The sequence below is a fragment of the Glycine max genome, chromosome 1 (genome assembly GCF_000004515.6).
Source record: "Glycine max cultivar Williams 82 chromosome 1, Glycine_max_v4.0, whole genome shotgun sequence".
Classification (NCBI taxonomy): domain Eukaryota; kingdom Viridiplantae; phylum Streptophyta; class Magnoliopsida; order Fabales; family Fabaceae; genus Glycine; species Glycine max.
Genome location: NC_016088.4, coordinates 43,612,128 through 43,626,307, shown reverse-complemented (window position 1 = coordinate 43,626,307; position 14,180 = coordinate 43,612,128).

Below are 14,180 nucleotides of genomic sequence, written 5' to 3'. Positions count from 1 at the left end.
TAATATTTAATAATCAAAACAAAATCAACCATCAAGCATACTATATATTATAACTAATATGGTAACCACATTACATTTGGCACTACAAATAAAAAAATGAACAAATAAAAACCTGAAACTCAAATAATTTTCCAACATCATAACTATGCAAAACGAGGATATAAAATTGTAAGCATCGCATAGAGAAACAAAATTTAAATCAAGAAATTAGCTTAGCATTTACCTTTCACTTCAGCCCTTACAAGCAGAAGACAAGGGATTTAAGATAATTGACGGTGTTATTGGGGGATAGGTTGGTGACTGCAACTTTGATGACTTTGGAGATGACGATAAACATCTCCTTTTTTTGACATTGAGGTGGTTGACGCTCGAGTTCAACTTAAAAATATATTTGCAAGTTGAACTTAAAAATACAAAGCCATCATTTCCATTTTTGAGTGCAAACTGGCTTAGCCATGGATTTTAGCTTGGTCAAATGTTAGTTTTCATTCTTCTTGAATTTTTGTTGTCCAAGCCGATCCTTTTGGATCTTTGGTATTCCAAACTTGCTCTCGAAGATATTTCTTTCATTTTAAATCTTTTATCTATAAAAAAAAAAGATGGGATAAATTACTATAAAGTAGCTATAAAATTAAAATATTATGCTAGAATTAGTAAATTAATAAAAACAACATAATTGGAGTCAAAACAACCCTCTAAATCTAAAAAGGAGCCATCAAAGTTCCTTAAACAATATCATAAGAGTACATAAATTTGGCATTTAATAGTTGCCTCCACTAGTTATATGAAAACAATTTTGTAAATAATATGTTGACTTTGCTTCTATCCTGCCTTATACACACCCACTCTTCGAAATTCAAATGATAAGTTGACTTGAAAAGGATGAGGGAACAAAGGCACACATACTTTTCAAGCAAAATTATCCTTATACATGTCACAACATATGTCTTTTTTGTTTGGACAAAAAGAAACTATAGTAAAGATATAGATCAAAGTGTTAGTTTCTTAGATCCAATAGGATGATAAAAAGCTCTAGCATATTTGATGCTAGTTTTAAAATAAAATAAAATAAAAAAACAAAATTGGGCACATTTTATTAGTAGCACCGGGGACACTAGATTTTTCTTATGAAAACAAGTAATAAAGTACAGAAATGCACATTGGATGCATAACAAATATGAGTAAAGCTTTGTCGTCAAGTCAAGAAAAAACAATACCATATCCATTAAGCTTATAGTCTTGTATTGCTTAATAAAACTCATTAGTTTATCAAATTTTAATATATTTGTTATTATCAAAACTATGAGATTTTAGAAGGTTAGACATCATCCATGTCTTTGGTTCTAACACTTATGAAATAATATTTGGGTTATGAAATTTTTTTCTTATACTCTAATCGTTTGAATAGTGAAAATTTTTACTATAGTCAAGGATTGGATGGATCAGTTGTTGTTGGATAAAATTGATCAAATTCTTATATTGTTTTTTCTTCTCATTGACTTTGCTTTTCTAACTTTTGGGAATAAAATTTTTTTTCTTCTAAAAAATTATTTTATAAAAAAATTTCCAAAAATTGAATTAAGTGTTATTTTCCATCATTAGGTCTTCCTATTAGCTTTTTTTTTTAAAAAAAAGATTGTAAAGCTGTTAAATTAGTCTTAATATATGTATTTTTCAAACATTCATTTATATACATAAATATTGCAAAAATGTTGGCTTCATTAGTTTATAAAAGGTTTTAAAATATAATTAAACATTTTTCTTATATTTTTTTATTTCATCCTTTTTCATCAGTATACAAACTAAAAAAGACAAGGTGAACTATTTGTAAAGTGGAAGTTAATAAACCCCTAATATTGATATTTTCTTCTTGTTAAAACAATGAGTAAAATGCTTGTAACATCATATAAAGGATGATGCAAAAAAATAATCAATGTGTTCATTACTAATAATAAATATGAATTTCAAAATTTAACTATCAATTTATAACTTTAAAATTAATAATAAAATGTATTTATTACATATTTCAATTTTTTGTGTGTGATAATATGACAATAGAGGTAAGAATCTTCAATATACCAAAGAGGATGCAAATGTTTAGGATCTTGAAGAATAGGCAAAGGTCAACACTGTGGATGATTTAACATACTTGCAATCATAGTTATCAAACTTAACTCGAACTAGTTGACCCAAAGATTAGTCTGAGCCTAATACATGATCAGTTATGTACTTAAATTTGTGGAAACCGGATTAACTCGGTCTATTTTTAACAAAAATGGTGACTCGGTTAATTGTAAAGCGGCTCGTAAAAGTTGTTTATTCTCATCTCAACGTTGTTCACACTTCCCTATGGCTGATATTCACCACACTTTCCTATGCATGTTGTTGTCTCCTATTACACTTCTTGATTATTCACTCATGTACATTAACATTTAATTTTAAATTCAAAACATCAAAATCTATTATCTATATAGAAAAGGAAACCACCAACATAATTACGAAATTGGACATGTTATATTATTGACATTTTGTAAGAATAAAGGTAAAATGGCCCATTTATGTTTATTATTATGTTTATGTTAAGCTGATTGAGAGGAGTGGGTTGGGTATATTTTGGGATTAAAAGTGGGTTGGTTGAGACTAAACATAAGAAGGAGTCTTGTTAAGAGAAAACAGGAAGACAAAGAGGGCACAAAGGTGAGTGTGGTGTTTATTGTGGATTTTTATTCTTTCTCTTTAGGTTTTTATTCTCTCTCTTTTCATGCTTAATTGATTTTGACTACTGCAGAGTCTGGGAGAGGTTCGATGTTGCAGGGGAGGTCTTTGTGCTTAGCAGAACATGGATGGGCTATTGCTTAAGACGATTTTATCGAATAAAAAGTATTGTTTTTTACTTTTCTATTGCTTTACGAGTTTTATTTTGCAAAACAAGTTTGGGGCAAAAGGACGGTCTTGCTTATGTTTTTCTTTCAATGTTGAAAGGAAAGCATGTGTTTATAGTTTGTTGTATTATTTTCAGATTAGGGATTGTTTTCTCTCGGCATGGTTTTACTTTGTTCGTGATTTTCCATTCTATTATATCTTTCATTTGATTGTGCTTTCAATGGCAGCTCCTAACATAAGAATTAGTTAGCTCTAAAGCCACTAAATCATATAAGCAAGAAGTTGTTGCCAGTATGCTATCTTTTAACTTAGCTTTTATGAAAGGAGTAAGAATTTGGAGCATTGTGATTTGTAACAAAAATTAAATGACTTTTATAGTGTTGTTCATTACATAATGCTTAGATTTCAATTCAAGGTTAGAGAAAAAAAAATCAAAAAACAGAAATATTTAAGGCGGGTATGGAAAATTTAAGGCAATCTCTCTTGATTTAGGAATCTTATAGTGATTATAATTTGAGTTTAAGGTCTTTATTTCCAACTTGGGTATCAACAAAACCATATAAGATGACAAAAAATGGTCAATCTCAATAGTTTCATAAAAAAAAACTTGGTTAGAACTATATTAGATTCAATTCTCACTCAAGTAGAAATCTAATTGTGAGTATCAAAGCCTTATTCTATATATTTATTTCTTTAAATTTTAGGTGAAAAAGTCCTACATGTTATTATAACCTTAAAAGGCTTCATATTTGGTTGTTATTTCGTTTTCATGTAGTTGTCCATATAAACCATTGAGTGAGAACTTATATTCTTGCAGTTCATGTTCATTGTTCTAAACTACATATGTGAGAACTCTTGTTGTGCAGTACTTTCTGGATAATTTTGTGATTATAAGATTTTGTTTTATAATTTCTTACAGTGGCTTTAGTTTACATATCTCTGATTCTTACCTTCCTCAACTTGCTTAACCTTCGGTTTCCCAAACATAAAACATTACTCATTAGTATTGAAAAATGGCCCATGGATGTGGTTTCCAACATAAGCTTTAGTATATTGTCTTCAAAATGCATATATAAAATACATATATTGTGAGACCATTTTGTTACATAGTCAAATAACAAGGGGTCAGCTGAAAATGAATATTCTGCAATTTAGATGTTGGAGCAAATGTGAGATGAGCACATAGTTATGTAAAATAGTTTTCTCCATTTCACATTACTATGTTCTCGTGACTATGACCTTTCACTCAATGTGTTCCAACTTGATATAATGCTTAAATCTTCTTCTTTTTCTTATTTTTGGCATATTGCTTCAATCTATAAGGACTAATCGAACTAAATTAGATCCCCAAAGGTGCTTTTTTTTATATATATATATAAAAGATCGGTTCTCTTTTGTGCCCAATTACTTTTTGCAGGAAGCATTATGAGTTTTTTTTCCTTGAGCAATAGTTGTTGCTACATGTGAAAATTTGCCCACAAAGGATATTGGTCTTCAAGTTTATGGATTTTTTCCTTGCAACCGCATGTGACTGTACTTTGTAGAGTTCAATGTGTCTTTAATGTTAAGATTTTGTTTTAGAATTTCTTTTGGTGCCTAATAATCCGTCTTATGATTCATATAATAAAATTATGTGTTTGTGTATTTAACTTGATTGGCCATATGTTGTTTTAGTATCAAATTGTGCATTGATTTTAGTTTGGATTTATTTTTCCTGCTTTATAGTGCATTGAATTTAGTTTGTTTGTTCCAGAATTATTTTATTCATGTTATATATGTAATTTATCCCTATTAATTTCTTGAGATGATGTTAGCTCTCTGTATGGTGTTCACATTCAACAGTATCATTGGTGCTGGGATATTTGAATAAAGTGCTTTGACTTTATAATTTTTAAGGATTCTCAACATTTTGTATTTAGGTGATAGTGATTATTTAACTTTATCTTTAGCTAACTTTGTTTTATTCATGTGCTTGATAGAAATGGAAAGGAGTTCAAATTTCATTAAGAACATTGATAACATGAAGTATACACTTAAACTTGTTGTCAGGATTGTCGATCTTTGGTTTGATGAAACTGAAGACAAAGTTGAGCAGGCTGAGATGGTTATAATAAGAATGTTGTGCTACTAATTTTAGTCTCATTTCTTATCTAATTTAATATGATTGGTGCTTTTGTTTTCATGGGATGATAAAATACATGTGATTGTAAAGAAGGATCAGTTAAACACATGGAAGCTCATGTTTAAGGAGAATCAAACTTATATGATGTATAACTTTAAAATTTTTCCTGATGAAGGACACTATACAAAGTTTGTCTTCACCCTTATAAATTAGTTTTCATAGTAGTTACCACTATTATTAAGCAAGAAATGCATGATATTCCTTTCAAGTCTTGTGAATTTGTTAATTATGATGATATTATTATTGGAAGTTATTGACGTGATTTGTTAGCTGGTAATCCTTTTTTTTTTACTTTGCAACATTTTTTGTGCTTATGTTTAGTTATAAATTACACTTTCCCTTTGAATCTTTTAAAAGTGTGTCTGTTAGTTGAAATTTATTTTTATGTTTCTTAATAATTTTGCATAATTGATTTTTTTTTTGGGCTGATTTTCTTGTGTAGATGTTATTGGTGTTTTGCATGAGATAACTTTTCACTAGATAAATGGTAACCCAAAGAAGGTATCTTTCAACATGAAGGATTAAAGGTAATTGAGCTATACTTGTGTTCATTCTCTCTTTAGTGGACCTCAATTGAGTATTTCGTAATGAGTTATGTTTATGATTGGCAATGATCAAACAGTTGTGTGTACTCTTTGGAATGACTACTATTTTGCAATTACTGAATTATCTGAAGGAAACAAGTGGTTTGATTACTGTTATAATTTTACTGATACATACTAAAACCAAAGAAACTCAAGGTTAATTTTTTTAGTCTGGGTAGCTTTCTGATTTCCTTTAATGTTATTGTAAGATTACTTAGTTACCCTTTTTAATTGCTACTGTAGGAATTGACATCGGTAAACAATACATGGAAGGGTTCAAAGTTGTTTATTAATGATTCACTACTCAAAATAGAGTCCTTTACAGAAAGGTTTAATATAATAATTTTGTTTTAGATAGATTGTCTTACTGAAAAAATTAGTCCTCTTCACATATTAATTATAAGCTAATTATTGTTGGATTGTAGAACTAGTGTTAGATTACCTATTGGTGTTCTAGTGCTAAACTCTTCAACAAAAGATCAAAGTCTTTCCCAATCTTCTGGATCATCTCGGTACTTAGAGAAAGACAAATTCTTCTATAAAACTAAGGTCTAGAGTCTAGCTCAGGTCAATGAGGCAAGAATTGTGTGTAGTCCTCTATGCTTTTCTTTTTTACAAAAATATAATTTATATGCTTATTAGATTAAGACATTTCGTTCAATATTTGTTTTGGGTTTGATTTGTCACTTTTGTTTTTGTCCAACTTGAAGGACACGTTTGTGCCACTATTGGGACAATTGGAAAAATAAGTGTAGACAATCAAGGGTGGTGTTACCCAGCTTGCAATAGGTGTAACAAAACTGCTCTAATGCTTGATGGCCCATTTACATGTTTGTGTGAAAGATACAATGAGAAAAGTTTGTTAATAGACATGGCAAGAAAATCCGTACCCGTGGGTACCCGCACGAACCCGTCCCGACTTTGACGGGTAATACCCGAGTTGACCGGGTATGGGTTCGGGTTCGGGTTTTCCCCGATAACCAAAAGTCGGGTACGGGTACAGGTATGGGATTCCTGTATCCACCCCGACCCCGACCCCGTCCCCGACCCCGACCTTGAAAATAAGATAAATAAAAATAAATAAATAGGGTCCGCACATTAAAAAAGCTAAACCAACATTCAGATTTCAGAGAGAAAAGCTAATTAGCTAAAACTGCATTATATCACCAAACAACATCCTACCTCCTACCCCCAACCCTAACCCTAACTTCAGACCTTGAATCTTTCTCTTCTTCTTCCTTTAGGTAATCAGGTATGGCTTCCTTCCTCTTCTTCTTTTAATGGTTTTCTTTACATTTCACGTGAACAAGCCAGAAGGAAATCGATGATCTTGCGATGTTATGCTCTCTGTCTGATCAGTACATTGGTTTTATTTTATGTTCCTTGCTTTGGATTGAATGTGGATTTTCATTAGTGGTCTCTTGGATATAGGAGGATTTCCCCTAAGAGCTGAACACGACGCTGTGCTTTGTGTAGTTGCCCAACCACATCACCACAGGTTTTCCATCTAAAGCTTTTTCTTCTTAAAATGTTTGCTTTTATGCTTTTTGTGCCTGGTATATATTTATCTCATTGAATTCTTTTTCAGTATGTTTTTGTTTTATATGAAAGGTGATGTTTGTGAAAAATTTGCATAAGTAAAATACTAATTATTTAAATTAACAGAAAGTAATTAGGGGCGAGAGTAATATTTGAGGGACAAAGTAATTACCACAGACTTTGTAATTAGGGGCGAGAGTAATATTTGAGGGACAAAGTAATTACCAGACTTTGTAGTAGTTGTACCTGGCATTCGTTTGGTCCCTTGCTGCAAGTATAGGTAATAGGAGTCTAGCTAGTCAATAGAATCATGCATGACAACCAATAATATGGAAGCAGGGCCAAGTGGAGGCATCCGTGCAGCATCAATCACTATTGGCTCATTGAAAACATATGACTTCAAATCCTCAGTGGATGTTGTTTTCACATAACCAAAATCCTGCACAAAAGAACTTTAGTATAAACATATCAAACAGAAAATGCTGTAGTTAGAACCACAAAAAAAAAATGAACAAGCTGTAATTTGGTTTGCAGAAGTTGTAATTATGTTAACCAAGTAACCAATTAAGTTTCAGTTTTCTCTTCAAATCAAATAAAAAATTAAAAAATAACCCATACAACATGGTTAGATTAAACATGCAGAGCATTTGTACAAATTGCAAAGTTTCCCTGTTTCTCATTCACGAGACTTTTATTTTTTTAATGATCATGTGACTTTGAAAAGCTTTTAACATATGTTATGGATTAATTCTGACGATGGTAGCTGGGTTATAGAGTGGAGTTAGTGTCGATGGATGAAGATTGGCGTTTCCTAATTCCTTCTGTGTTTCTTATACTCTTATTTGTTTCATGATGATGATATTGATGGTTGTGATTTCACTTTTTGCATTGTTTTATTAACTGTAACAGCAATGGAACAGAGAAAATTTGAAATAAGGTATTTCAAATTCGAGCCAGAGGCTAGGCTTGAGTTTTTACTTTTTGAATTGGTGATTGGGGATTGAGTGTTGTTGTTCCATTGATCAATTACGGAATAGGGATAGTAGATGGCTATTATGGATTATACTAATTCGTGCATGATCCACTTGTTTATGCTGATGCTGTGTGATGTCTAATTAGCTTCTGGTCACTATAAGTTGTCAGTTCCTTTCTATAGGACATTATGAGCCTTCTAGGAGCTAATACTTATTGGTGCCCATTTCCATGCCAACACGTATTTCGGTCAGTTGCAAATCCTAATCAGAACCCACCTTCCCTTTTTGCTTCTTTGCACAGTCTAATCCATAATATTATTACCCACATATGTTACTATTATTAATACTCTTTTGTATGAAACGCCTCTGTCAATCTGACTCAATCTTCCCGTATTAGCCCAAATGGGAATAATACTTCCACTTAATTTATAGGGTGGTTACATTTACCTTTGCATGCTGCTCTAATCTCTGACTTTGTTTCAAACTGTTGGCCAAATATAGTTAGTTTCATAACTGTTGAAATAGGAGAAAACAAAGGGTAAAAATAAGATTTGTGTAGTGTAATTAGCCAATCAGCAAGGATGATGTACTTTCTTAAAATGAACAACATCACATAACAACTAAAATATACATACCAAAGCCCAAAGAAAAATAAGATTTTACAGCAAAAGGATGAAATTGGGCCTGTTTGGTTTGAGAAAAAAAAATTGTTTCCATTTCCTCTTTTCACAAATAATTGCAAAGGTGCTACAATTTTTCACTTCATTTTCGATTTTAAAGATTTATACAAGTGATAAAGACAACATGCTTGCATTGTTTCCCTTCCTGTACTAATATAAGAAAATAGAAAACAGTGTAAAAAACAATGTATATTTTTTGTAATTACCTATAAAATCAGGAAAAAAAATTTATTAAACCAAACAGACCCTTAAATGAAGGAAGCCTGCCTTTTCACCTCACACCCTCATAAGTAAAAAGACATTTAAAAAAGAGAAAATATTCCACTTTAAAAACTAAATAAGAAGTAAATTTGAAGTCTTGATTTTGAAAACTAAGTAAATTTGGGCTCATGTTCTGGCTCAACAACATGCAGTAAGCATCCAAGATAAAACAGAATAATGTTGACATAATATGGTTACAACAGGCAAAATGTCATAATTTTGAAATTTCTGTTTTTACAAAACCTATTGAAGTAAAACATACCGTTTTTGAGAAAGAAGTGGATCCAAATCCCAGCTGAAGCATACATGTAGCATATCCTATGATAATAGCACCAACAACTGTAAGTATATCTGCAGGAAAACCCACAAAATGAACTAAAATCAGAAGTTGATTGGCCAATAGAGAAATCAGATTTATTTCTTGTCACATTTTTACTTCTATATAGGGTTTTGAAGTATTATTCTCTACACTAGTTGCCATGGATTACTATTTTATTCATGCTTGTTAATCTGTATTGTATTAATTGCTTTGTTATTAAAATAATAGCTTGTTGTTGAAGTCCATGGCAGAAAATATGCAAATTGAAGAACCTAGTTCACACCAACCAACTTCACAATCTTCAGACCATCCTACTCCGCTATCTTCACACCAACCAACTTTAGTAGAAAGTTCTACCGGTACAGTTGAAGGTCCTAATAATGAACCTATGCAACAACCACCTAGCATAGAGGTGGATGACCATGGTGTATCATCAACAAAAACTGGAGGAGTGAGGCTCAAAAGTATTGTGTGGAACCATTTTGATAAGATTAAAACTGTTGATGGGCAAGACAAGGCCCAATGTAAATACTGCAAAAAGCTTCTTGGGGGAGCATCAAAGAATGGAACAAAGCATTTGCATGCCCATATGGAGAAATGCATTCGGAAAAGGTTACATGACAAAGGGAAGGGACAAACATTTCTTATTCCTAAGGTTACACAAGGTAGACAAGAATTGACTGCTGGAGGTTATAATGAAGAAAATGCAAGGAAGGATCTTGCATGTGCTATTATCATGCATGAATATCCACTTTCAATAGTGAATCATGTTGGGTTTAGAAGATTTTTAGCTACACTCCAACCACAATCCACAATTTCAATGTCCTTCACGAAACACTATAAAGAAAGAGATTTAATGTTTATGACTTTGAAAAATCAATTGTTATGAAGCTGTTGGATACAAATGAAGGAAGGGTGGCAATTACATCAGATATGTGGACTGCAAGCAACCAAAAGAAAGGGTATATGGATGTCACAGCTCATTACATTGATAGCTCATGGACTTTGCAAAGTCGCATTTTGAGGTACTAGCAACATCCTTAATTTTATAGCTTCCCAATATATTGTGTTGGATATTTTTTTATAATTTTTTGTGTTAGATATTTTTGTGTTGATATATTGTGTTAGATCTTTTTCTGTGATAGTGTGATTAAGCTATTTTTGTGCTGATATACTAGGTTCATTTATGTTCCTTCACCTCACACAAGTGAAAGACTTTGCAATGCACTAGTTGAGTGTTTGTTGGATTGGAACATTGATAGAAAATTGTCCACTATCACTTTGGATAATTGTAGTACAAATGATTGCTTGATTGAAAAAATTAAGAATAAGTTGCAATTAGGCACTTTAATTAAGGAAGGAGCGTTTCTTCACATGTGTTGTTGTGCACATATCTTAAATTTGATAGTAAAAGATGGTTTAGGAGTTGTGAAGGATGGAGTGGAAAAAATTCGAGATAGTGTAGCATATTGGATTGCAACACCTAAAAGGCTGGAAAAATTTCAAGATACTGCTAAACAATTGCGAATCCCTTGCACCAAAAAGTTGAGTTTAGATTGTCCAACTAGATGGAATTCAACTTACAAGATGCTTGATGTTGCAATATCATATAAGGATGTGTTTTCCCGATTAAAGCAGTGTGAAACTCAATACTCTTGTTTTCCAAGTGATTCACAATGGGAATTTGCAAAGGAAGTGTGTAAGAGGTTGGCCATATTTAATGATATTACAGAGATGATTTCTGGTACAAAATATCCAAATGTCAACTTTTATTTTCCTCAAATTTGTGAGATCAAGATGACTTTATCTGAATGGGTCAATTCCCCTAATGAAGTGATTCAAAATATGGCAGAAAAGATGTTACAAAAATTTGATTCTTATTGGAGTGTTATTCATGTGATCATGGGAGTTGCTACTGTTTTAGATCCAAGATACAAAATGGAGTTGCTTGAGTTTTACTTTGAATCAATTTATCCCATTGATTTTTTTTCACAAGTTAATAGGATCCGAAACTTGTGTTATGATTTGGTTTCGGAATATCAAGCCAAAAAGCATTAAGATTCTACTAGTTCTTTTGAATCACAAGATGTGGTTAGTGATGGAAAGAGTAAATTGTGTGATTATGATAGATACATTGAAAGAAAGAAAAGGGCAAGAACCTCATCTATGAAAACAAAGTTAGATCATTACTTAGAGGAGGAAGTTTTACCAAGAAGTTCAGATTTTGATATCTTAATGTGGTGGAAATTGAATGAGTTAAAGTATCCAACACTACAAGCAATTGCAAGGGATGTGTTAGCTATTCTGATCTCCACTGTAGCTTTTGAATCGGCATTTAGTATTGGAGGTCAGATATTAACTCCTCATCGTAGCCGACTTCATTATACTATAGAAGCTTTGATGTGTTCTAAAAGTTGGTTATGGAATTCAGAGAATGCAGGTAAAATTCTGAATGCATATGTGATACTTTATGAATTGCTTATATTTTTAAAACTTATAACTTGTTATTTATTATTTTATAATTATTATTTATAGGTTCTAGATCAATTGAAGAATCAACTTTTACTGATGAGATTGAATCCGATGATGAAGGTATATTCACGTTTAGTTGTTCTAATTTTTTTTTAATATCATTATACATAATCTAATTTTTCAAATTTTTTAAAATATAGGTGGATCTTTGGTCAGTAACATTACTCAATGTTTGCAAGATTAGTAGACATTATTATTGATCGGTAAAGTGATAACTATACTTATTTACTAATGTGATGTGTGATTTTAAGATTTGAAACATCTAAAATATGATGTTTGATTTTATAAATACCAGGTTGAGCGCTGAAGAAGAAATGTTGATGACATCTTTGGTGAAGTTGGTGGTTATTTTGATGATGGACATTGTTTTCATTTTCTATTTTTTTCTAATTTGGTGTAATTTGAACTAATGAACATTTGAATTATGTTGTTTCATATTTGACGTATTTTATTTACCTTAAAAAATTATGGAATCATGCTAGAAAAATGTGTTAGTCTTTATTTTATTTATTAGTAGTTAATTTTATTTTAGAATTTTTACATAATTTAATATTCATTTCTTAACGAATTTTGTAGTCACATATGTTATAATAAATTTAATGATATATAAGTAGTTGAAAATAAATGTTTAACAATCAATTTATTTTTTTTTAAAATCAAATTTTTAATATTTTTAAATTTTTTTTTAATTGTAATCGGGTACGGGTCGGGGTCGGGGATACCCGATACCCGACGGGTACGGGGATGGGATAAAATTTTTAAACCCGTCGGATATCGGGTACGGGTATGGGGACAGGTCGGGGAGTCGGGGTCGGGAATTGGGGAAACAATACCCGTCCCCGCCCCGCCCCATTGCCATGTCTATTTGTTAAGGTAATATGCTACTTAGACTTGGTTGTGTATTAACTTTGTCGAAATTTTTTCCCCATTATGGTTTTTCCTTTAAAAGATTTTATTGATTTGAGGTTTTGCCCCGGTGCAATGGATAGGTATAGGCTCAAAGTCATAGTGTATCATAACAAACATAACTCTAATTTTGTCTTATGGAATAAAAAATGTTTACACCTTATAGGGAAGACTACTCAAGAGATAAATCAAATAATGTTTGATGTAAGTGATTCAGCATCACGATTGCTTATTAATTTGTTACTTCTGATTATGTTATGATTCATTGAATCTTATGTCTCTGAATTCATGTGTGCAAGGGTGGTGATAAAAATGTTAATATCTTTTCAAACCCATTAGATAATGTCTTGGGTCATACTCTAGCATTCAAGGTTCGGGTACAACCTAAGTACAAGAATTCATCTGTGCAGAAAATATCTGATGACCCGACTGTAATGAGAGCTATTTTGGATTTCCTCTCAAATGAGGAGGTACTTAAATCGTTAACTCCTTACACCGTTGTACTTAAATCATTTCCTCTCAAATTTTACAGCAATCCTTATATTGTTGCATGTTACTCCTAACTATATATATATATATATATATATATATATATATATATATATTCCTCTTTTATGCTATTTTCTCAATTCTAGGTGAGCAAAGGTAGTATCTAAGTTCAAATTGGATTGGAAAATCTGAAACAATAGACAATGATGTTTTTAATGCAATAAAAACTGAATTTTTAAACTCTTTGACTACTTCTGGGCTACCTAATCATAAAATCAATGTTAAGATTGGTTCACCAATAATGCTATTACGAAAATTAGACCAAAACAAAGGGCTCTATAATGGTACTAGACTTATAATCACAAGGCTAGCAAATCATATAATTGAAGCTGAAATCATCTTTGGGAACCCGAGTACTAATCCATAGGATGTCAATGTCTCCTTCTCAATGATCATGGACCTTCAAGCTAATTAGAAGATAGTTTCCAATTATTGTATCTTATGCTGTGACAATTAATAGATCTCAGGGGCAATCATTAGCCAATGTCGATTTATATCTATCCAAACCAGTTTTTAGCCATGGAAAATTATATGTTGCACTTTCAAGAGTATAAAACTAAAAAAGGATTAAGAGTAATCATACATGACAAAGAAAGAGACCCTTTGACCACAACTACCAATGTTGTCTTCAAAGAGGTTTTCCAAAATCTCTAACAGGTTTTGTTAACTAGATCCTATATTATATTTTACTATTCTGCCTATTTCTAGACTTTTAATATTCATTTACCCAACTGATTATCGAGGTCTTCAACTATATTATTTTGTAGTTGT